Source organism: Sorex araneus, chromosome X (genome assembly GCF_027595985.1).
Source record: "Sorex araneus isolate mSorAra2 chromosome X, mSorAra2.pri, whole genome shotgun sequence".
Taxonomy (NCBI): domain Eukaryota; kingdom Metazoa; phylum Chordata; class Mammalia; order Eulipotyphla; family Soricidae; genus Sorex; species Sorex araneus.
The window spans coordinates 83,286,788-83,314,642 of record NC_073313.1 but is presented as its reverse complement, the minus strand read 5'-3'; positions in this window follow the sequence as shown (position 1 = coordinate 83,314,642).

Genomic DNA, 27,855 nt, shown 5'->3' with positions numbered 1-27,855 from the left:
TGATCATACTTAGCAACACTAGAGCAAAGAAAAAAAATCAGTTTGGGACCTGGGGAAAGAGCACATGGAACACTGAGGGTTCAGTGAAATTAGATCTGGATATGCTATATTAAATATATTCTAAGTTAAAAGTTTATGTTTGCCAGATTTGCGTGTTAAAAGTTTGTATTTCTTATATATTATTACAATGTGAGCAAAGATGAGCGATTTGTCGGATCCTTGTAACCAGATAGATTTAACTCAAACTGGAGAGAATGGACAGTGGATCTGGCACTACTGAAGACCATCCAGTGCGGGAAGGTGAGGACTTAACCATGTTCTCACTGTTAGAGGGAAGTGGGTGGCCTGTGTCTCCTTATCTAGTTTAATACATATCCTCTAAGTTCTGGATGGATGACACAGAAGGACCTTAAGCCATATGGGACCTACTTTTGTGCTTTGTGGGTCACTCTTATGGGTCTGACAGATACGAATGTTAGTCTTGAAACTCTTTTGAAATTTTGTTAGTCTTGAAACTCTTTTTGCTATATCTGTGTTTTAAAGTGTGTTAATCTTGGGAACGAAAAAGAGAAAGTATTTCTAATCGTGGGACCGTACTGGACCACAATGTTTTGCAGATACCACGGAGGTAATTCTAATACAGTGTTTTGGGGTGGTTATTACAGTCGGGTGTTTTCAAGGTTGTCTTAACACTGAAAGGTTTCTTAATTTTACATATTTATCCTTATGTATTCAATTCAAGTTGCATACTGCAGCTTGTGGAAATGTCCCTTAGCAAGTTTTCTTTCCATATCATTTAACACAGAAGCTGTTAAAAAGACACTGTAATTAGTTTCTTCTTTGTAAATTTTGGAGTGAAAGTTTTTCTATTGTAAGTTTTTGTATTGTTGGGGTTTGTTAAAGTAGAGCTCATTCACTTGACTGACTTTTTGCTCTGTCATAATGAATACCATCAGCCACATGTCTACATCTGACCTTGACAAAGTTTGGAAAATTATATGTAGAAAAATTCAGTTTGATGTAATTTCAGTCAGTGAACTGTAGATCTAGTCTACTCGTGTGTATTTTCATAGGTTTTCATTATATTTTCATCACAAATAAAGAGTTTCCTCTATATCCAGGTCTCTTATTTAAGTCCATTTATGGTCTCAGTTTTCTAACTTACCTAAACTGCTCCTGGTATTTATCACCACACTCTTTCAATGTCAAGTATTTGTCTCATTTCATAGATTTACTACAACTAAAAATGTTGCTAACATGCACGTCCTAATATGTTTTGTAAAATTATTTCATTATTTCATTTATATTTTTCGTTCTGTTTAAACATTATGGCATACAGAGTTGTTCATGATACATTTGTTAGAAGCATTCAGTATTCCAATACCAATCCCACAAGCACTGAGACCTTCCCTCCACAATTATCCCCATTTTCCCAACCGTCCTCAGGCCTGCCTCTTTAGCAAGCACAAAATAATGTTTTGTATTGTGTGTTAACACTAAATGCTTAATGAAATTTGCTAACAGTTCTTCAGTAAAAAGACATGTAATCATTATAATTTTTCACCATGAGACCATTACGTTGCTGATGGTTTACTAAGCTGTTCATTGCTAATTAAGCGGTCTGTTTTAATACTTTTATTTATTGAGCTTAGCTTTTATGTCACTTTCCCATCTAATTTGCCAGTACTATAGAATTTGGAAGTGTTGCATCACCGCAGTTTTGGCTGCATACTCCAGAAAGTCCAGAATATTTAACTGGGCTGTGAGTTTACGTGACCACAGTTGTGGGATGTTGGTGTGGTTTCTGGGGCTTCCAGTAATACAGGGATAATGGGGGGAAGGTTCTTGTCCCCACTCTAAAAAATCAAAAATATCAGTCTGAAGGTCTGTGTACCTAGAATTTCCAGCAGTTTGGGCTGTCTGCAGAGCTTAGTCATGAGGCAGTAGAATTGGGTCACATACACGGTGGCAGCTCTGTGGGTGTGAGTGCGGCTAACGGGGACAGTGTTGGCTCTTCGTTTAAGGTCAATTTATTTTATTTTTTGGACATTAATAACTTTGTTATAGTACAATTTTATATTAACAGAAAATTAGGAAGAATGTGCAGAGCATTCCCGTATATCCTCTGTTCCCACATAGAAATCTTCTTTACTTTTTTTAATTAGTGAGTCACCATAAGGGTACAGTTATAGATTTACACATTTCCGTGCTTGTGTTTCCCTCATACAGTGTTCGCGAGCCCATCCCTCTACCAGTGTCCATTCTCCACCACCAATGACCCAGTATCTCTCCCACTCCCCAATCCCATCACCCCCACCCCACCTCTGTGGCAAGGCATTTTTTAAATTTATTTTTTAATTAGTGAGTCACAGTGAGGGTACAGTTACAGATTCACATATTTTTGTTCTTGTTATTCCCTCATACAATGTTTGAGAGCCCATCCCTCCACCAGTGTCCATTCTTCACCACCAATGAACCCAGTATCCCTCCCACCCACCAGTCCCATCCCCCCGCCCCACCCCGTCTCTGTGGCAGGGCATTCCAATTTGATATCTCTCTTTCCTTTTGGGTGTTGTGGTTTGAAATAGGGGTATTGAGTGGTCATCCTGTTCAGTCTCTAGTCTACTTTCAGCACGCATCTCCCTTCCCGCACAGGATCTCCAATCACATGTTACTTGGTGTTCCCCTCTCTATCTGGGATGACTTTCCCGCAGCGTGTGAGGCCAGCTTCCAAACTATGGAGCCAACCTCCTGGTATTACATACTATCATTCTTAGGTATTAGTCTTGTACTCTGTTGTTCTATATTCCACAGATGAGTGCAATCTTTCTATGTCCCTTTTTTTTTGGCTCATTTCACTTAACATGATACTTTCCATGTTGGTCCACTTATATGCAAACTTCATGACTTCATCCTTTCTAACAGCTGCATAGTATTCTATTGTATAGATGTACCAAAGTTTCTTTAACCAGTCGTCTGTTCTCGGGCACTAGGGTTTTTTCCAGATTCTGACTATTGTAAACAGTGCTGCAATGAACATATAAGTGCAGATGTCAAAACAATTAAAAACAGCATGGTACTGGAACAAAGGCAGAGCTCCAGACCAATGGAATAGAGCGGAATATCCCTACACATAACCCCAAATGTGTGATCATCTAATCTTTGATAAGGGGGCAAGAAATGTGAGGTGGAGCAAGGAAAGTCTCTTCAACAAAAGGGCATTTAATTTTGTTCTCTCTCCTCTTTTGGATGTTGTGGTTTGCAATCGGGGTACACTTTCAGCGTGTATCTCCCTTCCTGCACGGGCTCTCCAATTACATTTTACTTTACCCTTCTCTATCTGGGCTGCCTTTCCCACAGCATGTGAGGCCAGCTTCCAAGCCATGGAGCCAACCTCCTGATATTATATACTACTATTCTTGGGTGTTAGTCTCCTACTCTGTTATTTTATATTCCACAGATGAATGCAATCTTTCTATGTCTGTCTGTCTCTCTTTGACTCATTTCACTTAACATGATACTTTCCATGTTGATCGACTTAATATGAAAAGCTCATGAATTCATCTTTTCTAACAGCTGCATAGTATTCCATTGTATAGATGTACAAAGTTTCTTTAACCAGTCGTCTGTTCTCGGGCACTTGGGTTTTTTCCAGATTCTGGCTATTGTTAACAGTGCTGCGATGAACATATAAGTGCAGATGTCATTTCAACTATACTTTTTTTCTTCTCTGGGATATATTCCCAGAAGTGGTATTGCTGGATGAAATGGGAGCTCAATTTCTAATTTTTTTGAGAATCGTCCATATTGTTTTCCAAAGGGGCTGAACCGGACGGCATTCCCACCAGCAGTGTAGAAGGGTCCCTTTCTCCCCACATCCTCTCCAACAGCGGTTGTTTTTGTTCTTTTGGATGTGTGCCATTCTCTGTGTGAGGTGGTATCTCATGGTTGTTTTGATCTGCATCTCCCTGATGATAAGTGATGCAGAGCATTTTTTCATGTGTCTTCTGGCCATTCATATCTTTTCCTTTGAAAAGTTTCTGTTCATTTCTTTGACCCATTTTTTGATGGGGTTGGATGTTTCCTTCTTGTAGAGTTCAACCAATGTTATATATACCCTTGATATCAACCCATTATCGGATGGGTATTGGGTGAATATCCTTTCCCATTCTGTAGATTGTCTTTGTATTCTGGTCACTGTATCTTTTGAAGTGCAGAAGCTTCTTACTTTAATATAGTCCCATTTGTTTATCTCTTTCTGCTTGGTTGGTCAGCTGCATGTCATCTTTGAAGATACCTTTAGCTTCAATATTGTGGAGGGTTTTGCCGACCTTTTCTTCGATGTACCTTATGGATTGTGGTCTGATGTTGAGGTGTTTAATTCATTTTGATCTGATTTTTGTACATGGTGTCAGGTCGAGGTCTAGGCCATTCTTTTGCATGTGGTTGTCCAGTTAAGCCAGCACCATTTGTTAAAGAGGCTTTCCTTGCTCCACTTCACATTTCTTTCTCCCTTATCAAAGATTAGATGATCATAAATTTGGGGTTGTGTGTAGGGATATTTCACGCTGTTTCATTGGTCTGCTGCTCTGCCTTTGTTCCAGTACCATGCTGTTTTAGTTGTTACCACTTTGTAGTAAAGTTTAAGGTTGGGGAGGGTGATGCCTCCCATTGTCTTTTTCCCAAGAATTGTTTTAGCTATCCATGGGCGTTTGTTTTTCCATATGAATTTCAGGATAACTTGATCCATTTTTTTGAAGAATTTAATGGTTATCTTTATAAGGATCACATTGAATCTATATAATGTTTTGGGTAGTATTGCCATTTTGACAATGCTGATTCTCTCTATCCATGAGAGGGGATATGTTTCCATTTCCTCATATCCTCTTTGATTTCATGGAGTCGCATTTTATAGTTTTCTTTGTAGATGTCCTTTAGTTCTTTACTTAAGCTGATTCCGAGGTACTTGATTTTCTGGGACAGGATTGTGAATGGGATTGCTTTTTTCATGTCCCTTTCCTGTGTCTCATTGTTTAAATATAGGAAGGCCATGGATTTTTGGGAATTGATTTTATAGCCTGCGACTTTACTGTACAAGTCTATTGTTTCTAAGAGTTTCTTCTTAGCGGTTTTAGGTTTCTCTAGATATAGTATCTTATCGTCTGCAAATAGTGAGAGTTTGATTTTTTCCTTTCCTTAAGGATGCCCTTAATATCTTTTTCTTGCCTAACAGCTTTTGCAAGTACTTCCAGTACTATACTAAACAGAAGTTGTGAGAGTGGGCATCCTTATCTTGTCCCTGATCTTAGAGGAAAGGTCTTTAGTTTTTCCCCATTGAGGATAATACTTGCCATAGGTTTGTGGTAGATGGCTTTGACTTTTTTGAGAAAAATTCTTCCAAAACCTATTTTGGTGAGAGTTTTCATCATGAAAGGATGTTGGATCTAGTCAAATGCTTTCTCTGCATCTATTGATATGATTATATGGTTTTTATCTTTACTTTTGTTGATGTGATGGATTATGTTTATTGATTTCTGAATGTTAAAACATCCTTGCATCCCCAGGATGAATCCCACTTCATCGTGGTGTATGATCTTTTTGATGAGTTGTTGGATTCTATTTGCTAATATTTTGTTGAGGATCTTTGCATCCATGTTCATCAGAGATATTGGTTTATAGTTTTCTTTGTTATTGGTGTCTTTGTTTGCTTTTGGTATTAGGGAGGTATGTGCCTCATAGAAACTGTTTGGGAAGGTTCCTGTTTTTTCAGTTTCCTGGAAGAGCTTGAGGAGAACAGGCAACAGATCTTCTTTAAATGTTTGGAAGAATTTGCCAGTGAATCCTTCTGGGCCTGGGCTTTTGTTTTCAAAAAGACATTTGATTACAGTTTCAATTTTCTTGATATTAATGGGTCTATTCAGGTATTCCAAGCTTCTTTGTTCAGTCTTGGGAGATTGTAGGAATCAAGGAATTCATCCATTTCTTTTAGGTTCTCTTGTTTCGTGGCATACAGACCTTCAAAGTAGTGTCTGATGATCTTTTGAATCTCTTTGGTTTCTATTGTGATGTCCCCCTTTTCATTCTTATTCAGTTTTTTTAGGGTTATCTCTCTCTTTGTGAGTCTTGCTAGCGGTTTATCAATCTTGTTTTTTTCTCAGAGAACCAGCTCTTGGTTTCATTGACCTTTTGTATTGCTTTCTGGGTTTCCATGCCATTAATTTCTGCTATAATTTTTATTATTTCTTTCCTTCGGTCTGCTTTGGGTTCCTTTTTCTGGTCCTTTTCAAAGATCTTGAGCTGTAAAGTCAAGCTATCTATGTAGGCCCTTCCTTCCTGAGGAATGCTTGCAGAGCTATACATTTTCCCCTTAACATGGCTATACCTGCGTCCCATAGGTTTTGGTAGCTCATGCCTTCATTCTCATTTGTTTCTAGGTATCTTTTGATTTCTTCCTTGATTTTCTTCCTGACTCAGTCATTGTTCAACATTGAGTTATTTTATTTCCAGGTGTTTGATTTTCTCCATGTCTGTGTGTGATTAGCTTCTATCTTTCACGCATTGTGTTCTGAAAAGATGGTTGATACATTTTCTATTTTTCTAATTCTATTGAGGTATATTTTGTGGCCCAGTATATAGTCTATTTTGGAAAATGTTCCATGTGCACTGGAAAAGAATGGTGTTCTTTCTTTTGGGGGTGTAAAGCCCTGTATAGGTCTATTAGGCCTCTCTCTTCAATTTCTTCTTTCAGAGTTAGTGTTTCCTTGCTGAGTTTTGTTCTTTTCCATCTATCCTGAGGTGATAAGGCGAAGTTGAAGTCTCCGACTACTATTGTGCTGCAAGTAATGTCCTCTTTAAAGTCTTTTAGGAGTTGTTTTAAGTATTTAGCTGGTCATTCGTTAGGTGTGTATATGTTTAAGAGTGTGATTTCTTCCTGTTGTATATATCCCTTGATAATAGAAAATGACCTTCACTGCCCCTTCTAATATTTTTCAACCTGAAATCTATGTAGTCAGATACTAGTATGGTCACCCAAGCTTTTTTGAGGGAGTTGTTTGCCTGTAGGATTGTTTTCTGTCCTTTGATATTGAGTCTGTGTTTGCTCTGACTGTTCAGGTGTGTTTCTTGCAGGCAGCAGAATGATGGGTTCAGTTTCCGGATCCATTTTGCCACTCTGTGTCTCTTAATAGGTGCATTTAGACCACTGACATTGAGAGAGATTATTGTCATGGGGTTTTGTGTCATCTTTCTGTGGGTTTTTTTGTTCTTGTGGGGTTCTTCCTTGTCCTACAATAGCCCCTTTAGTCCTTCTTTTAAGTTTGGTTTTGAGTCTATGAAGTTCCTGAGCTGTTGTTTATCTGAGAAATAGTGTATGGTTCCTTTCAGTTTGAGTGAGAGTTTAGCCGGATAAAGTATTCTTGGTGAGGCGTTCATTTCGTTGAGCTTTTTCACTATGTCCCACCATTGTATTCAGACTTGGAGGGTTTCCTCTGATAGGTCTGCTGTAAATCTGAGGGGTCCTCCTTTGTATATGATTTCCTTGTTTGACCTTGCTGATTGTAGTATTATGTCTCTATCCACAGCATCTGTCATTCTGACTATGATATGCCTTGGAGTCTTTTTATTCGGGTCTCTTTTTGCTGGTACTCTTCGGGCTCCTTGGATCTGGATGCCTGCCTTCTCCAGCTCTGGGAATTTCTTAACAACCATGTCTTTAACTGTGTTTTTTTCATTGGGGTTACTTCCCTGTGCTTCTGCTACCCCACTGATTCTTATGTTATTCTTCTTGAGGTCATCCCCTAGGACACTGATTTGCTCTAGAGCCATTTTGAGGTCTTTTGCCATTATTTGTTGCTGCCTGTAAGCTTTGTACAGCTCATCTTCAAGCTCACTGATTCTCTCTTCGGCTGTAGCCATTCTACTGTCGAGGGTTACTAATGAGACCTTTAATTCACCTACCAATTCCTTTATTTATGTGACTTCTGTTCGTAGCTTTGAAATTTGTGCTCATTTCTTCCTGCATTTTTTTGGTGGACCGTTCCAATGCTCCATTTATATCCTGTCTTAATTTATTGGATGTCTGTTCCATGGTTGCTTGGAGTACATAAACTCTCCTCAAGATTTCCTCTCTGAATTCTTTATCTGAGAGGTCGTATATGTGAGTAGCCCCTGTGGAGGTTTCTGGAATCTTTTCTTCATCCTCTCTTCGTGGAGGTGATTTTCGTTGTTTCTTCATATTGATATGGAAGTATAGAGTTGGAACCTTCTAGTTGTCTATCCCTATTCCTTCTTGCTGTGGGGGGGGTCTCTGATTGTGTTAAATTGATAATGATAGCCTTGTTCCTATTCTAGAGTTTTTCGTACTCTCAGGCACTCTTCCTGATTTATGTGGGGCCTCTAGTGAAGGCTTGATGCTATGTTCTCTTTACTAAGGTTTTGTGCAGCTTCTATTGTTCATTGATAGTTTTTGTGAAGTTAGAATAAGCTAATGGGCAATTTGACTTAAAGTGATTGAGATGGCCAGGGTGTTTTTTAAAGAAACAGTCTGTACATATTATGCTAAAGCAAAAAAGAAAAACTGTGGCTGCATTAGGGGCCACCATTCTGGCAAGAGGCCACGCCCCCTTTGAGACCACGCCCCCTGAGATACAGTCCATGCCCACAGTAACCTCTTGGGACCCTGGGATGTCTGGGTCTGGGACTGCTGTCTGGGACCCGGGAGGCGGGGCTCGGTGTTGGCCTATTACCTGAAGATAGGGGCGGAGTTAGGAAGCGTGCAGAGAGGCATGGTGACGGGAGGCAGGGGCTTGGCGGGTCCTGGGAAAGCAGGGGCAGTCAGGGCAGCATGGGAGCCATCCGGGGCTGGAGGAGGGGAGTTTATTTTCTTTTTAACTAACCACTTTATTATAGTTTGTCACATGTTTAAAATGATGTTAACAGTAATGTTTTTTTGATTTACTGTTACTACTTCTCACTTCTACCAAAGTTCTGAGAACCCCACCAGTGTCTAATGTCCCTTTAGTTCACAACACAATTCCTACTCCTCCAAATAACTTCCCACTTTCTTGGCATATTTAATTCTGTAATATGAGACCAGGGGTTTATTATCATATGGCACTGTTTACTCCCTTGTTCAGTTTCTCTCTGTACTGCAGATGAGATCATGCAGTATTTTCCCTTCTCCCTCTGGCTTATTTCCCTCAACATGATATTCTCCAGATCCATCCAACTTAAAGCCAACCTCATGATTTAAACATGCTTTATATCTGCGTAGTATTCCACTGTGTATATAAACGACTACTTTAACCATTTATCTGCCGTTGGACACTGGATTGTTTTTCTATCTTGGCTGTTGTTCTAAGTGCTGCAATAGCCATGGTTGTCTTTTTTGCCTTGATGTGTTTTGGGAGGATTTGGAGGTAGATGCCAAGAAGTGGAATCACTGAGTCCTGTGAAGCACCATTCTTTTCTTAAAATAAGTTTTATTTGATCACCATGTGATAGTTACAAATTTGCATGATTACATTTCAGTCATACAATTCTCGAGCACCCATCTCTCCACCAGTGCAAATTTTCCATGACTATTGTTCCCAGTGTCCCTCTTGCCACCCTACCCTACCCTGCTCCCTGCTTTTGTGGCAGGTACAATTCTTCTTACTCTCTCTCTAATATGGAGAAACACCATTCTTTTCTGAGAAATCAGCATTTTTTTTCCTTAGAGGCAGAACCAGACAACATTTCCACCAACCCTGAATAAGGAGGGTTTTTTTTCCATCACAGCCCCAACAACTCTTTTATTTTGATATATGTGTGTGTGTGTGCGTGCATGTGTGTGTGCATTTTATTTCTTTTACAAACTTTCAAGTTTAAGTATCGGTCATACAATGATCAAACCCCCATCTCTTTACAGTGCACATTTTCCAATACCAAGAACCCCAGTATACCCCCATCCCACCCAACCCCGCCTGTGTGGCGAATGATTTCCACTTTACTCTCTCTCTACTTTGATTACATTCAATATTTCAACAAAAGATCTACCATTATTATTTGGAATTTCCCCCAGCAATCATACTTGCTGAAAAGGCATCATTAGATAATTTGTTTTATATTGCTGATTATGAAGAGCATATGTATGATGTTGCGTGGCTGCGGCAATTTTGGATTTCTGATATTTTAGTAATTAAGTCTGGAGGGATTTCTGCCAAAAGCTGCTAGGTTACGAGATTGATTTGTGTGCCTCTGGGATCATAGGGGTTCAGAAGCCAGAGGAGCCTTTTGTGGGCGGCAACTTGGGGTCTCGTCGGGGTGGAGAGAAGGCCTGGTTCCACCCCTCATCCCGTGAGGCCCCGCATGTCTCGTCACTGCAGTCTCATACCTGGCTGACCGACAGCCTCTAAAAGATGGTGGCCACAGTGCCAGGGGGCGTGTGGGAGGCAGAAGGCACAACATCTTTCCCCAATCGGGTTGGCAATGGTGCCATAGTTTGATACACAGTCCAGATGCATTTCTGCTAAAAGCCGCTGGGTTCCGAGATTGGTTTGTGTACCTCTGAGATCATGGCCATTCAGGAGCTGGTGGAGCCATTTGTGGGCACCAACTCGGGGGTCTCGTCAGGGCAGGGAGAGGGGAGAAAACATGTTTAATATTTTTATTGTTTCACCGTGAAATACAGTTATAAAGATTTCATGTTTGAGTTTCAGTCATACAATGATTGAACACCCATACCTCCACCAGTGCATATTTTCCACCACCAATGTCCCCATTGGGTGGGATACCCCTCCCCATCCCAATCCTCCTCTTGCTTCTATGGCAGACAATTTCCCTTATACTCTCTACTTTTGGGTATTATGTTTGCAACATAGATACTGAGGGGATATTGTGTTTGGTCCTTTATCAACATTCAGCACACATGTCCCATCCCAGAAAAATCCCTCCAACCATCATTGACTTAGTGACTCATTCTCTATCCCAGCTGCCTTCACCCCCAGATCATGAGGTAGGCTTCCAACTGTGGAGAAATATTCCTGGCCCTTGTGTCTACTGTCATTGGGTGTCAGTCTTGTGCTATTTTATATTCCACAAATGAGTGCAGTCATTCTATGTCCCTCTCTTTCTGACTCATTTCACTTAGCATGATACTCCCCATAACTATCCACTTACAAGCAAATTTCATGACTTCATCTTTCCTAACAGCTGCATAGAATTCCAGTGTGTTGATATACTAAAGTTTCTTTAACCAGTTGTTTGTTGTCAAGCACTCGGGTTGTTTCCAGATTCTGGCTATTATGAACAGTGCTGCAATTGAACATAGAGGTGTGAGGTGAAATCTCATTGTTGTTTTGATTTGCATCTCCCTGGTGATTAGTGATGTAGAACATTTTTTCATTTGCCTTTTCACCATTTCAGTTTCTTTTTTGAGGAAGCTTCTGTTCATATCCTCTTCCCATTTTTGATGGGGTTAGATGTTTTTTCTTGTACAAAAAAGAAAACGTTTTCATATATATTGGCCATTGTATGTCTAACTCATGGAATTGCTTGTTCACCTCCTTCACTAAAAATACTTATTTTTATTTTGGTGGGAAAGTTTGAACGTAATTCCATGCAACCAGTTGTGCAAGTACCACTAATAAGAATAGTGTATGCCCACTGTAAAGATATTAACCAGAAATTCAGATTTAAAATAATTGGTCATGTTCAAATACTTTCGAAAAATGAAATTATGAAAAATAAAAGAATATTCCCTTTGATGAATAATATGATTTTTGGTAACTTATTTTACATTTAATTTTCCTTTTCAACTTTTTATCAACTTTATTAACTGAACTTTATGTTTTATAGTTTACAACATCATTGAAGATACTGATTTATAGGTTCAGAGCTACTAGATCAACCTCTCCACTACTGTATCAAGATTTTTACACCATTATCAGAGTGTTGTTAGTTATTTTTTGGGGAGGGGGAATACCCAGTAGTGCTCAGTGCTTACTCCTGGCATTCTCTGCTCAGGGATCACTCCTGATGGGCTCGGGACCATATAGGATTTCCAGAATTGAACCGAAGTGAGCCATGTGCAAGGCCAATACCCATTGTACTGTCGCTCTAGCTCCTTTGATAGCTCAATCTTAAAAATTGAAAAAAATATCAAGTTCTAACTATATTTTGTATCGTAAAATCCATGTTTTGGAGTGATGGCTCAGAAGGTAAGGCGATCGCCTTGTACTCGGCTGACCTGGGTTTCATTCCTCAGCCCCTGTCAGAGATCCCAGCAAGCTACCAAGAGTATCTCGCCCTCACGGCACAGCCTGGCAAGCTACCCGTGGCGTATTCGATATGCCAAAAATAGTAACAAAAAACAGTAACAACAAATCTCACATGGAGATGTTACTAGTGCCTGCTCGAGCAAATCGATGAGCAACAGGATGACAGTGACAGTGACAAAATCCATGTTTACCTTTATATTTGTCCATCTGCTAAAGATAACAGCCATATTCCTATATTTTTTTTTTTGCTTTTTGGGTCACACCTGGCAATGCACAGGGGTTACTCCTGGCTCTGCACTCAGGAATTACCCCTGGCCGTGCTTAGAGGACCATATGGGATGCTGGGATCTGAACCCGGGTCGGCCGCATGCAAGGCAAACGCCCTACCCGCTGTGCTATCTCTCCAGCCTCCATATTCCTATTTTTGTAGGTGGTTTTTAAAGACAAAGAAAATAAGTGATTTATTTGCATTTGTCTCCTCTTACTATTTTTTGTCTCCTTTGATTATTTAATTCTATTCTACTTCTCGGGCTAATCCTGGCCCCTGTGCTCAGGGAACCATATATGGTATCCAAGATTAAGATGAGGGTTGATCCATGGAAGGGAAGCACCTTACCTCCTGCACTCCTCCAATCCTATATGTCATTGTGTGTGTGCACATACATATGCATGCAGTGCTGTATATTGAACCCAGACTGGATGTTGCACCAGGTGTCACACACAGACATGCTTTGTTTGACCTTTGAGTCACATCCCTTGCCATGCATAGGGCTCTTTGTAATTTTAATCTTGGGAGAGCTAAGCTATTGATGAATGAATGATACACTGACCGGTGCCACTAATAAGGCAGTGACCTACATTAAAGATGTGCCACCAAAGATACTGATCAGTTTCTAGACAGTTCAGAGTGCCATAAACATCCCATGATCAGTGAAATTTACTCATTCATCCATATTTCACTTCGTGGGACCCAGTCATGGAAATTGGTAAGTTGTTTGTAAGTTTCAATTTTTCTTTTGTGTTTTCTCCACAAATGTCCAAAGAGAAAGAAAACAATCAGAAAATAAAATAAAGCGGTTAATAAAACAAGAATACTTATCTTCACCAAACCAAGTCTTTGAATGTCTAGTGAGTAAATTTAAAATACCCCATCAGTTTTCAAAAGAGCTAACACATTCTTTTTCATAAATACAAAACCTGTTCGATACCGTAAGAAAATAACCTCATCTTCTAAAAATTGATTTTAATGTTGAAAATAAAGGCAGAATTATGATTCAGTCATGCAAAAAAGTTTGCATTGCTAGATATTTGTAAATTGCTAAAATGTTCTTCAACTTTTCAGAGATTAGTATTCACTTGAATACACACTGGGTCTCTCTTCACCGTCTTTCCCGACAACCTCTCTTTGTCGGTTCACTTCTTACCTTTGTTACTAAGTAAATATCCATCTAGTTTTCCTTCTTATCCAATCTTTGTTCTAGTATCTCTGTTCCCTCCAACTTTTGGTTGGCTATAACATTGAACAAGACTAAAATAAAAAAGTTATAAGGTGCAAGTTATAAACCAAATGAACAGGGAAAATCTATATTTGTTTCATCTGGGGAGGAAAAGACTTCTTATACTTCGGTGACCTTGAACTTTTCTCTATGGGTTGATGGTCAGAAGATTCCTACTCTTGATTTCTATAACTAGTGCTGGGCTCTGTCAAGGATTGAATGAGGAACCAGCAGAAACCCAAGAAGCCTTCTGCTCCATGCCCTGTTGTGAAGGCTGCTGCTTTATTAAACTCCTGCTTTCAACATTCTTATGAGCAATGAAAGAAAACTGTCCTCGCAATCATTCTGCTATCTCTGGCAGAGAATGCAGTCACTATTTTTCTATTTTAGCTTTTCTTTTTATTGAGTTAAAATTGACATACAACATTATATTTCAGATATACAACATAATGATTCGGTATTTGTATATACTGAGATAACCCTCACAATGGATAATATCTTGTCATCTGTAGTTGCATTTTTAGTAAGACTATTAAATATTTATTGTCTTAGCAACTCTCAAATATGCATGCAATTGAGTATTATTCACTATAGTCACCATGCTACATAATAGGGCCTGAACTTATTTATAGTCACTGCTTCCTTGAAGCAAGGGATTTGGCCTCTCCTTAGTGAATAATACTTTGGAGATACAGTGAAGCAGAGCCTTTACCTGTGAAATTTCCTATCCAACAGCATCTGGGAGATACTAACCCTCTTGTTTTCCTGGTCTCCTCTCCACCTAATTCTGCTCCTCACTTCCTATTACTGTGTTGCCAACAATTTTACATGCCGTGGGATACTAACGTTTACAGCAATATTGTCTTCCATGTGCTCGTTTAGACTTTGGAGGAAGTATCTCATGGTGCTTTGTAATCAGATGCCTCATTGAACCTGAATAGGCACAAACAACATAGTATATATCATTCATTTCTACAGGTCCTTCCCTCCACTTCCTTTGCACCCCAGCTTCCTTTCTCTTATCAGATTTTGTCCTGGAGGCTGACACTATTTTGAATTGCCAGAGTGTCCCATATCTCTATTTTAGTACTTGAAGTGCTGATTGATAGCACAGCGGGTAGGGCGTTTGCCTTGCACGCGGCGGACCTGGGTTCAGTTCCTTTGCCCCTCTCGAAGAGCCCGGCAAGCTACCAAGAGTATCTGCCCGGCAGAGCCTGGCAAGTTACCTGTGGCATATTCGGTATGCCAAAAACAATAAAAAGTCTCACAATGCAGATGTTACTGGTGTTCACTCGAGCAAATCGATGAGCAACAGGATGACAGTGACAGTGAAGTGCTGATTGATCATATGTTACAAACAGAATCAGTAGAAACTAAGCATTCAATAATCAGAGAATCTTGAAGTGACATGAAACCCTTATTTGGAGGCTGGGAAATAGACTTTGTTTTCCTGGGGGGTTTTTTGGCCTATGGGGGGAGGGGGCTGTACCCAGCTGTGCTCAGACTTCTGCCTCTGTGCTCAGAGATAACTACTGGCTGGGATCAGGGGACCATACGGAGTGCAGGGGATTGAACCCAAGTCTACAGAATGAAAGGCAAGCATTCTACCTGCTGCTCTATCTCTCAGTCTCGGGAAATGTTTTCAAGAGATCTCAGAGAAAACAATCACTGGAGCAGCCAGTGGTCTGTATACAATGGCCGTGACATGAAAGATGCCTTGAACGGCCCTCCTCGTTTCATAGCCTTTACTCTGATTTCGTGGGGTTAATGCCTCAACTTGTACGAAGATTTGCCTCTCCTACTAACCACTTTCTATGGACCTAAGTTTTCTCTCTAACTTCCTAGCACACAGACCGTAACCTCAGCTTTCTCACTTTTTATAGAAACAGACTCCACTGCTTCTGATTTTAAGGCTTCCCGAGATGCTCAGGCTCTTAGCTATGAAACTGAAACCACTGTTTAAAATGCAGGTTTTCTAGACCCTCCCTCCAGAGTATGATTCCTTTTTAAAAAAAAAATTATTGAATCACCGTGAGATAGTTACAAGCTTTCATGTTTGGGTTACAATCACACAATGATCAAACACTTATCCCTCCACCAGTGCACAGTGTGATACTTTAGGTCTGGGCTGGAGCTCAGGAATCTGCACATTAGCTCATCTTCCGGTAATCCTGAAGAACTTGAAACTACACGTTTAGAAACAATTTCCATTCCACCCCTCTCTTCAGTCCTCTTTATGACTGAACTTTTTCATATGCTTTCTGAAAAAAACCTAAGGAGTACTCAAGACTATAATTTATGATCTCTAGAGTAAGCTTGGAAATCTGCCATTTTGGAGGACACCCCAATTAATTCTGATGCATGTTTTCTACACATGACTTCTCTACAAGTATTGCGTTAACTATTTAAAGCAAGGCAAAATAGTATGACTGCATTTGTATTTTGGAAAAGCAGCACTTTTAGCAGCGTGCATAATGCAGTAGAAAACCAGTTTGGGCTTTGCAACTTCTGGCTGTTTGCCACCTCTCTTCTCTGGCTCATTCTTTATCACTTCTTAGATGAGTAAGTTCTTAAAGTCGCTGCTCACAGCTTTTCTCTTGTCTGTGGAAAAATTAGCCAACTTTTAAATATTTACAGAAAGGATGGTTCCAAGAACTCTATGCTGTCTGTCATTTTCGCCATATCCAAGACCCTCGTTTCTGAATATCACACATCTGAAATGCAGAGCATCCCCAAACTAATTTAACATTGTCTCCCTGGAAAGTGTGCATTCTCTTACAACTTCTCTCTCCGTAAATGTCACTACCCTTGCAGTTACCTGAAATTATTTTCCCGTATTTAATCTTTCATAGCCTTCATATCTTCTCAGTTCTGGACTGGAGAAATAGTACGGTGACTGAAGTATTTGCCTTACATGCACCCAACCCGAGTTCGAACACTGGAACCCCATATGAACCCCAGAGCACTGTCAGGAGTAATTCCTGATTTTAGATCCAGAAGAAACCCCCCAACATCACCATGTGTGACCCAAAAAGAAGAACTGATTGTACTGATTCCTATTTCCAATTCAATTTTTATTTCATTCATTACTGGTTCATTTATGTGTTTAAAAATTCTTTGTTTACATGTTTTATGGTCCTGTGATGATGAACCAAGGAGATTACACATCCTTGCCCATTTGCCCATCTATCACTGGAATATACATTTACCTTTGTCTAGACTAGCCCTTCCACAACCAGCTTGATTGACATATCCAAGTAAAACTGTTCCAACCAGTGCACATCTTCAGTAATTCTTTTCTGATATTTAACATTTGTACTCACTGTAAAATAATAATGGTTTGTCCTTTCAGCCTTGCCACAGGGAGCTTAGGTTTATTGGGTTACTCCCATCTCTGTGCTCCCTTTCCTTTGTGTTTACTTGTAACTTCTTTCTTTGTGCTCTGTTGACTTGTAAATGTTGTTTTTCTCTTCTCCTTAAGTCCTTTGCAAAACAAATTCAGAGCAGTGTCTTTTTTATATGGGCACAAGAAGACAGTTAATGGTATGCTTTTGTAACATGGGAGTTAATTGACTGTAGATAATACTTTCCTCCTTGTCATTTGTTCTCTCAACTTAAGCCTCAGTTGGTCTCTCTTGATAGAGACCAACTCGCCACAAAAATTTCTCATATATACTCCCTCCCGGTGGAAAACTCTGGGGCGCCCTCCAAAGTGGGCAGGCCAAGTACCCGCCATGCCAAAGTCCCAGCAACTGTACCTACACCCCAACAGCTGCCTTTATGCCTACAGTTGTACTCCACCGCCTCATGATTGAACTCCATAGAAATGTCAAGTTACCCAAAATTTCAGGTACACCATTTATTTTTTGGCTGGGAACTCCGAGTCTTCTCAAAGTGAGGTTGGGTACCTTCCTCCATGCCCTCCCATATTTCCAGAAGCCCCACCAGACACACCTACATTCCACCACAGCCACCATGTAAACTCATTGCCCAATTAAATGTTCTGGATTCTTTGGCGTGTTTCTCCAAACACTACAATACTAACATCCCAGGAAGAGCACAGCAGATTGGATGGGATTAAAACAGAGAAGCCAGCTAAGTTCGCTTAACAAAAGTGTTAATACAGAAGGATCAACTAACAGCAACAGCTTAGAAAAACCTCCGAAAAGGACTGAAGTTTCCCATGGTGAGATACAGCAATTTTCACAATTATCTTTTACTGCGTTTCTTTCTGATAATTCCATTAGCCATTTATTGGTAACAAACAATATAAAATGAATAATTTTGGGCCTGCCATGGTGGCAGGCTTGAGGGATGGTTGGGAAAATTGGGACAGTGGTAGAGGGAAGGTGATGGTGGTGGTGGAATTGGTGTTGGAATATTGAATGTCTGTAACAAATACATCATAAACAACTTTGCAAACCACAGTGTTTAACTAAACTGGGAGAAAATAGTTCTTAGTAAACTGCACATACATATATGTGCAAATATATGCAAATAGAATGAAAGTAGACCATTGTCCTTCATATACTGAGACAAAACTAAAATGGATTAACTGAAGATTTAGATGTAAGATCTGAAACCATAAAATAAACAGAAGATAGGGACCGCATAGTACAGCAAGTAGGGCATTTGCCTTACACACAGTTGACCAGCGTTTCATTCCCAGCACTTCATATAGTTCCCCAACTCCACCAAATAGTTTTCCTTGAGCACAGAGCCTTGAGATATGCTAGGAGTATCACGTCTCACTCAAGTGAAAGAAGGAATCCGGAGTTCCGACCTCCGTCGACGGTCAAGAATCAGGGATGCTGTCTTGTTTGCCAAGGCATCAAAAATCTGATGGGCCGATCATGTAATGCGATTCAGAGACGACTGTTGGACTAGAGCTGTTACAGACTGGATTCCACAGGACATCTAAAGACTGCGTGGCCGCCCACCAACGAGACAGACTTCTTCGTCAAGACCATGAATGAACTGTTTGAGGCTCTTCCTGTTCTTGGAGCAAGCAGATATCATTGGGCTACACTAGCATGCGACAGGGATAAATGGAAACGTTACTGGCACCCTCTCCAGCAAATCAAAGATCAACGGGATGACAAGTGATACAAGTGAGCACAGAGCCAGAGTAATCTCTAAGTGGCCCCCCAAAGCATACAAAAATACACAAAGAAAACAGATGATACCGGGTCTTTGGGGCTAAAAGTTCTGGGGTTTTCTCGGACTGAGTGTGGGAAGCAACCTCCACTCCTATACCTTCCATACTGCCAAAAACCCCAGCAGCAACACCCACATCCCACAGTTTCTGGCATATAAACAGGCCAGCTGCACAGCTTCACAACTAATCTCAGCAGAAACCCCAAGCCAAAAATTGTCCCGGTTCTATAGCTCCTGGAGTGCACAGACATACAGGCAGTCACAAAGACACCTTCAAATTCCACAATGCTGTCAGCCTAGTAGAAGCACAGCATATTAGATGGAAAAGTAATATAGAATCCAACTAAGTTAAATAAGCAAGCACAATAACACAGAAGGTTCAGCTAGCAACAAAAGCTCAGTAAATCCTCAGACGATGACTAATAACACCATTGTGAGGTACAACAATTTTTACAAATTTTCTTTTACTGAACTACTTTTTGATAATTCCATTTACCATTTTGTTGTAATGAGCATCATAAAATAAATTATTTCGGTGTGTGTGTGAGAAACTGGGGACATTGCAAGAACGATGGTCACCCTGGCGTTGGTATTGGTGGTGGATCATTGAATGCCTGAAGCAATTATATTATGAACAATTTTGTAAACCATGGTGTTTACATAAAGTTAGAAAAAAAGAAAACAGCTGAAGTATTCAAGTACATCAGCCTCGGTGAGATCTTTGGGGAGTTGATAACAATATCAGGGGAGGATAAAAAATTAGCAAGTTTAACAACATAAAAGATAACTGTTGTGTGAAATGGGAGAAAAGATGGCATACTAAGAGTTTTCTATCCAAAACAAAAGCTGGTGAAGCTTAACACACAGAGATATACATGCTGTGCATGCGCGCATGCGCTAGCATGTGCACATACACACACACACACGAAAATAGGCAGAAGATCTGAATAGAAAATTCTCCAAGTAAGATATATAAATGTTTAACAGAAACATACATAACTACTCATATTCACTGACTCTCAGGAGAATGCAAAACTAAAGGTTAATTTGGGATCTGAGTGATAGTAGTGAGTAGGGTGGTTGTCTTACACATAGCTGACTTGGGTTTGATTTCTGACTCCTCTTATGGCCCCCTGGGCTCCACCACGGGTGATCCCTTCATACAGAGGCAGAAGTAAACCCTGAGCACTGCTGATTGTGGCCCCCCAAATAAAACAAAAATTCAAAACAAAAGGATAATTATAGATCACCTCATACCATTGAAAATGGCCTAAATCTGAAAGGTCAGACTGATCTCAGAGAGACACTGGCATCTGAGTTACCCCATGTAGGCCCAGCCATCACCAGGCCCAGATCTCTAGAGCCTTAGAAGGATGGGGGCAGACTGAGTGTCCACCCTGCCAAAGGCCCAGTGCTCCACCCACCCACCCACATCTGGCTCCCATCCCTGCCAAAGAAACAGCCTTGATTCATGACTGATCTCAGAAAGATTGCAAAGAGATGCCAGCAGCTTGATCATCCCAGCTCCAAAACTGGGAAAAGGTGGCTGTGTATGCAGCTCTGCAACACTTCCAAACTTCACAGAGCTGACAGACCAGTAGAAGCACAGACAATTAGATGGGATAGCTGAGTAGAAGCCACTAATCTCAGTGAGTGAAAATAAAAACAGAGAAGGCTCACCTAATAGCTCAGTACTTCCTCAGGACATGTTTTTAGCAACACCACTATGAGATACATGTTGTAACTAGCAATATAAAGTAAATTAATTAGTACCTGCTAAAGGAGAAAACTTGGGGGTGGATGGGAAACTGGGGACATTGGTTGAGGGAAGGGCATATTGATTGTGGGCCTGGTGTTGGAATATTGAATACCTGAATAAACTTTATTATCAACAACTTCATAAATAATGGTATCTAAATAAAGCTTCATACAAAAAAATCAGAAAATAATATTGGTAAACATGTGGAGAAAAATGAACACCTGCTCACTGTTGGTGGGAGTATGAACTGGAAAACAGTATGGAGATTTCTTTAAATATTGTAAGTAGATTTATCCTATGACCCAGCATACACACCTCTAGGGATCTATCCAAGGAACACAAAAACATTAATTTGAAAAGACATATGCACACCTATATTCATTACAGCACTATTTACAATAGCAAAATTCTGGAAACAACCCAAATGCCCAACAACAGATGAGTGGATAAGGAAGTTGTATTATTTACACGCAACATAATAGAGCTCAGCTCTATGTATGATAAAATGAGGATCTCCTCACTGCTGTAGGAGCCTCTTATACTCATGAGAGACCCCTCCTTCTTGGGCCACCTCCTTTCTCATGTAAGAAGGATCCCCAGAGATAGTTCACCCAGAGTCCAAGAGCATAGATTGCTGCTCAGACTACTTGGAATTTGAAGCTATACCCTTAGGTCCAAAAAACCACTGGAACAATGAAAAATTAATTCCTATTTAGTTACATTAACAAATGGGGACAGAAGCCCAGAAAAGTCATCAAGTATATCTGCCCAAGGACAACTTCTGAGAAGAATCTTCTTGATGTTCACTGAAGTGATGAAATGATTAGAAGAATCAATAAACTCAAAGAAAGTGATTTAAAAAGAGACAGACTTCATTTAAATATAGTTGAGAGACAAAAAGAATATTGTAGTTGGACTCTGCAGCAGAATAGTCACTATCACTGTTGTCCCATTGTTCATTGATTTGCCCAAGCACCAGTAACACCTCCATCGTGTGACTTGTTGTTACTATTTTTGGCATACTGAATATGCCACGGCGAGCTTGTCAGGCTCTGGCATGCGGGCGAGATACTCTCTGTAACTTGCTAGGTTCTCTGAGAGGGACGGATGAATCGAACCTGGGTCGGCTGTGTGCAAGGCAAACGCCTTACCCACTGTGCTATTACTCCACCCCAGCAGAATGGTAAAAGTCAAAAATTAAGTCCGTCATGAGGAAATTGAAAGATATCCCCTGCTCATGGATTGGAAGAATTAATATTATCAAAATGGCAATAGTCCCCAAAGTATTGTACAAATTCAATGTGATCCCTATGAGGATACCCTTGACATTCTTCAAAGAAATAGAACAAGCACTCCTGAAATTCATATAGAACTAAGCCCCCACAAATAGCTAAAGGAATTCTTGGGAAAAAGAAAATGGGAGGAATCAACCTCTCCAACTTCAAACTTTACTACAAAGCGGTAGTAATTAAAACAGCATGGTACTGGAACAAAGGCAGAGCTGCAGACCAGGTTTGCAGATCAGGGTTGAATATTATGACACACCACCCCAAATATATGATCATCTAATCTTTGATAAGGGAGCAAGAAATGTGAAGTGGAGCAAGGAAAGCATGTTTAACAAATTGTGCTGGCAAAACTGGACAGCTATAGGCAAAAAAATGGACTCAGATCTCCACCTAACACCATGTACAAAAGTCAGATCAAAATGGATTAAAGACCTCAACATCAGACCAGAATCCCAAGGTACACTGAAGACAAAGTCGGCAAAACCCTCCACAACATTGTAGCCAACGGTATCTTCAAAGCTGACACGCCACTGGCCAAGCAAGTGAAAACAGAGATAAATAAATGGGACTACCTTAAACTAAGAAGCTTCTGCCCCTCAAAAGATACAGTGACCAAAGTACAAAGACAGCCTACAGAATGGGAAAGGATATTTACCCAATACCCATCCCATAAGGGGTTGATATCAAGGATATACAAGACACTGGTTGAACTCCACAAGAAGAAAACTGCCAACCCATTCAAAAAATTGGGTGATGAAATGAACAGAAACTTCCCCAAGGAAGAAATCCGATGGCTGAAAGGCACATGAGAAAATGCTCGACATCACTAATCATCAGGGAGATGCAGATCAAAATAACAATGAGATACCATCTCACACCACAGAGACTGGCCCACATCCAAAAACACAAAAGTGACTGGTGTTGGCGCAGATGTGGGGAGAAAGGGACTCTTCACTGCTGGTGGAAATGCTGACTTGTTCAACCCTTTTGGAAAACAATATGCACGATTCTCAAAAAATTAGAAATTGAGCTCCCATTTGACCCAGCAATACCACTCCTGGGAATATATCCTGGACAGGCAAAAAGGTATAGTAGAAATGACATTTGCATTTTTATGTTCATTGCAGCACTGTTTACAATAACCACAATCTGGAAAAAACCGGAGTGCCCCCAAACAGATGACTGGTTAAAGAAACTTTGGTGCATCTACACAATGGAATACTGTGCAGCTGTTAGAATAGATGAAGTCATGAAATTTGCATATAAGTGGATCAACATGAAAAGTATGTTGAGTGAAATGAGTCAGAAAGAAAGAGACAGACATAGAAAGATTGCACTCATATGTGGAATAAAAAGTAGCAAAGAGGTACAAGCTAGCAATGATGCAACTTCTGGCAGAAATTTCTCTGGACTTAGTTACTAAAACACTAAAATACAGAAATCCAAAACCTCGCGGCCGCTATTGTGGCCACACTACCTCATATCTCTTCATTCTCAGCAATGGAAAACAAATTATCAATTGCTTCCTTTCCAGCAGGTCCGACTTTGGGGGGGGAACCCCAAACAATAATATTTCTTTGTTGAAATATTGAATGTAATCAAAGTAAAGAGAAAGTAAAGTGAAATTTATCAGCTACACAGGCGGGGTGGGGGACTGGGCGGCTGGGGGGTATGGGGGAGGTTTACTGTGGTCTTGGTGGTGGAATATGTGCACTAGTGAAGGGATGGGTGTTTGAGCATTGTGTAACTGAGTCTTAAACCTGAAAGCTTTGTAACTTTCCACATGGTGATTCAATAAAAACAAACAAAAAAACCCCAATAAACTAAAATTACATAAACTGAAAAAAAAATTAAGTCCATGACTACGAAGACAAGTAATATGACATTTTTAATAAAGAAAAGGAAACAGAACAGTGATTAGAAGAGGATGAAGATAATTTAAAGTATATATTATACAAGAGCAAGAGAAACAATCTATGAATTATAGGAATTCCAGAAGAGAGGAGACAAAGCTGACCACTTCCACAGACTGACGAGAGAGACTTTTGCACATATTTAACAGGCCCAAAGAGTGTCAAACAAAACAAACACAAACAGAGCAAAACCAAGACACACTGTAATAAAAAAAATGGCAAGAACATGAGACACACAAATGAATCTTGGCCCCGAGCAACTTGCTGCAGAGATGGCCCAGGACATTGCAATAGACCTCCGCAGGGCTGCTCCAGACGGGGACAGGTGTTGTCCCTCTGCCTGCCCTCTAAGAGCCTCAGTGGTGGCCATTTTCTAGAAAACAGCAAGAAGCTCCAGGTACGGGTCGAGGTGAGGGCAAATCCCAAGTCTCGCAGGACAGGGGAGGAGTAGACCTGCCTCCTTCCCCCCACCCCTATGTGACACCGAGATGATGCCACATCCGCCCACAGTCTACTTAAGCTCCCCCACGGCCACGATCCAGAGACACACAAACGAATCTCAGACTTGAGCAACTTGCTGCAGCAATTTCAGCAGACCCTAATTATTAAAATCTTTGAATTCCTAAATGCTCTTATGGCAGCATGACATTCTATTTTATCCATTACAAGCAATACAAAACACATTGTCTAGCATTGCATTTCAGGCAGATATGAGGGGTGGTAGGACTAGTCTTGAAACATTGAAGGTAACTAAAGTAAAGAAAGAGTATTTTGCAAATTCTCTGCCACACAAGCAGGGAGAGGTGTGGAAGGAAAGTGGGAGGCGAATACTGGGGATTTTGGTGGTGGAAAATGTGCACTGGTGAAGGGATGGGTATTTGATGACCATATGATCGAAGTTCAAACATGAAATTTTTGTTACTGTACCTCACGGTGAATTAATAAAAAGTAAATTTTAAAAATGGTAAGAACCACGGAGAGATTCTTTAAAGTGTCAAGAGAGATACAAAACCACACATATACGTAAAATAAGAAAATTCACACTGGGGGGAAATTCAAGAGATAGCATTGGGGTTAAGACGCCTTACATGTGGCCAATTCTGTTTTTATTCCAGCACCTTATATGATTCCTTGAGAATTGCCAGGGGTGACCCCATAACACAGAACCATGAGTGTGAGTTCAAAAATTGTGGGTTTGTGCGACTTGAGTGTTCATTGGCCGAGAACCACTCTCTTGGCAGGCTCACGGAGGCAGATGGACGAAGGATGGGGGAATCAGGTAATGGAGGAACAGGACTCCAGTCTGGTTGGTAATCAGGGACCATTTATTTCATTCTTGTCCTCATCCTTACAGCTTCATTATCCGTACTTCCCTCTTACAACGTAGTCATTTCCCCTGCAGAGTTAGATCTCTTCCCCATTTACTGCATAGTAATTTTTCTTTTCCCCCTATTGCAGTGTCATTATTTTATTCCCCCTTGACAGTATAGTAATTTTTCCTTTTTGCCTGTTACAGTGTCATTATTTTCTTCCCCTCTCCCTCCTTATAGCATATTTATACAGAAAACATGAAGGGTGGGGTACACATAAGTGGGGTTGAACATTATCACAACAACAAACAAAGGTAAAACTTCTCCCACAGGGGAAGTTCTAGGATATTAACTCAAGGACAAAATCTCATCTGGGGGTTCAGTACTCTAGATTACCAGGAGATCCACTCAAGGGTAGGATCCCATCTAGGGCATATTGCTTTCTTCTTTCCTCAGCTAGCAATCCATTGAAACAATCATAGTAAATTTATTTCTTACTAATATTTCTGGGCGGAAGCAATAGCACAGCAGTAGGGCGTTCACCTTTCACGCAGCCAACCCATGTTCGATTTCTCTGCTTCTCTCGGAGAGCCCAGCAAGCTACCGAGAGTATCGCGCCTGCAAGGCAGAATCTGGCAAGCTACCTGTGGTGTATTCGGTATGCCAAAAACAGTAATAATTAGTCTCACAATGAGAGACGTTACTGGTGCCCACTCGAACAAATCGATGAGCAATGGGATGACCGTGACAGTGACAGTGACTAATATTTCTAGTCGTTTTGTATAAACACAGGAAGAGATATACTAAGTTTAAAGGTTGGCTCTTCCTGGGGACATCTCGCTCTATATCCCAGACTACAGTCCTCAGGTCAGTGTAGTCTTTCCTAACCCCAGCAGGGTCCTTATTCAGTTACTTCTTTTTGGGCCATGACAGTTTTTCCATGACCGTGCTCTTAACATTATACTTATGGCACTTAGCTGGTCACTTTTCAATGCCAGGGTAGCTTATGTCTTGGCCTGGGTTCATCCTTGTTCCTCACTGGGACCCTCCTTTTGGGGGTGTTAGGAAGTAAGGGCAACTGAGGCTTAAGTCAGGTAAATATAACAAATGTCCAGGAGTAACTATTATTCAGAGTTAATTAACTCCCATGTTACAAAAGCATAGATTAACTGTCTTTCTCTGTGTATACAAAAAGGACATTACTAAGTATACCATGCAAATGACATATAGGAAAGAGAAAAGTATGTAGGGTTATTAGTGCCTGATGGAATTGGGTGTGCCTCCAGAGCACTACTCTGGGAGTAACTCAATATACCTGAGCTCCCTGCGGGAGGAGCAAGGACAAACCTGTTATCTAACACCTGAGAACCACTATTTGTGGCCTTCATCATATTTGTCAAGTAAAATCTTATAAATGGAAGTGTATTTATAATCTTATGGAATGGAAGTGTTTATTCAAAGTCCTGAATGAAAAAACGATGAATCTGCAACCAAGTTCTTTGATCCATCATAGTTATTGCTCAGATTGGAGAAAGTGATAAAAAACATTCCCAGACAAACAGCAGGTAAAATATTTGTTGCTTCTTCTAAACATGCACTGCTAGAAATACTGAAGGGCCTCCTATTAAAAAAAGATGTCTAATGGCAAAAACAATAGCCCCCATAGAAAAATGGCAAAACATCTTTCATATCAATAATCTTTCTAAAAGTAAATGGAATGAGCTCTCCATGAAAAGTCACAGAGTGGCTGGATGGTTTAGGAAACAAAATCAAACATTTTACTTCCTACAAGAGACACATTTGAATTTTCACCATAAACACTGTCCCAAAGTGAAAGGATGGAATAAAATTCACTGTCATCCTGTTGCTCATGGATTTGTTCAAGCGGGCACCAGTAACGTCTCTCATTGAGAGACTTATTGTTACTTTTTTTGGTATATCCAATACACACGGGTAGCTTGCCAGGCTCTGCCACGTGGGCTCAGTACTCTCGGTAGCTTGCCGGGCTCTTTGAGAGGGGCGGAGGAATCGAACTCAGATTGGCCGCGTGAAAGGCAAACGCCCAACCGCTGTGCTATCGCTCCAGCCACGGAATAAAATTATACAGGAAAATTGTAGAATGGGGAAAACTATAAGTAAGGCCATAGAGAGATAGTACAACAGGCAAGGTAGTTTCTTTGCACACAACTGACCCGAGTTCAATCCCTAGGACTACATATGTTCCCCCAAGCATCATCAAGAATGATCCCTGAGCACAAAGCCAAGAATAGACCAGGTGTGACCCCCTTCAAACAAAACAAAACAAAACAAAACAAAAGTATAAGGATAAGTGACCATTCTAGTATCAGACCAAATAACATTCAAATCAAAGTAGTAAAAGATTGGGACAGACATTACGTACTGGTTTAGGGATCAATAGATCAAGAGAACTTGACCCTTAATTTATATGAACCAAATGAAGGGGTGCCAAGTTTATAAAGTTTATAATGCAATTGCAAGTAAACCTGAGGAAATATATCAATGGCATAGAATAGTAGTGGGGGATTAATATCCCTTTCTTGCTACTAGACAGATCGCCAGATAGAACATCATAAGGAAACAAGAGCCCTAAATAAATTGGAAAAACTGAAGTTAATAGACATATACAAGACTCTCAAGTACTCCAAACAGAATA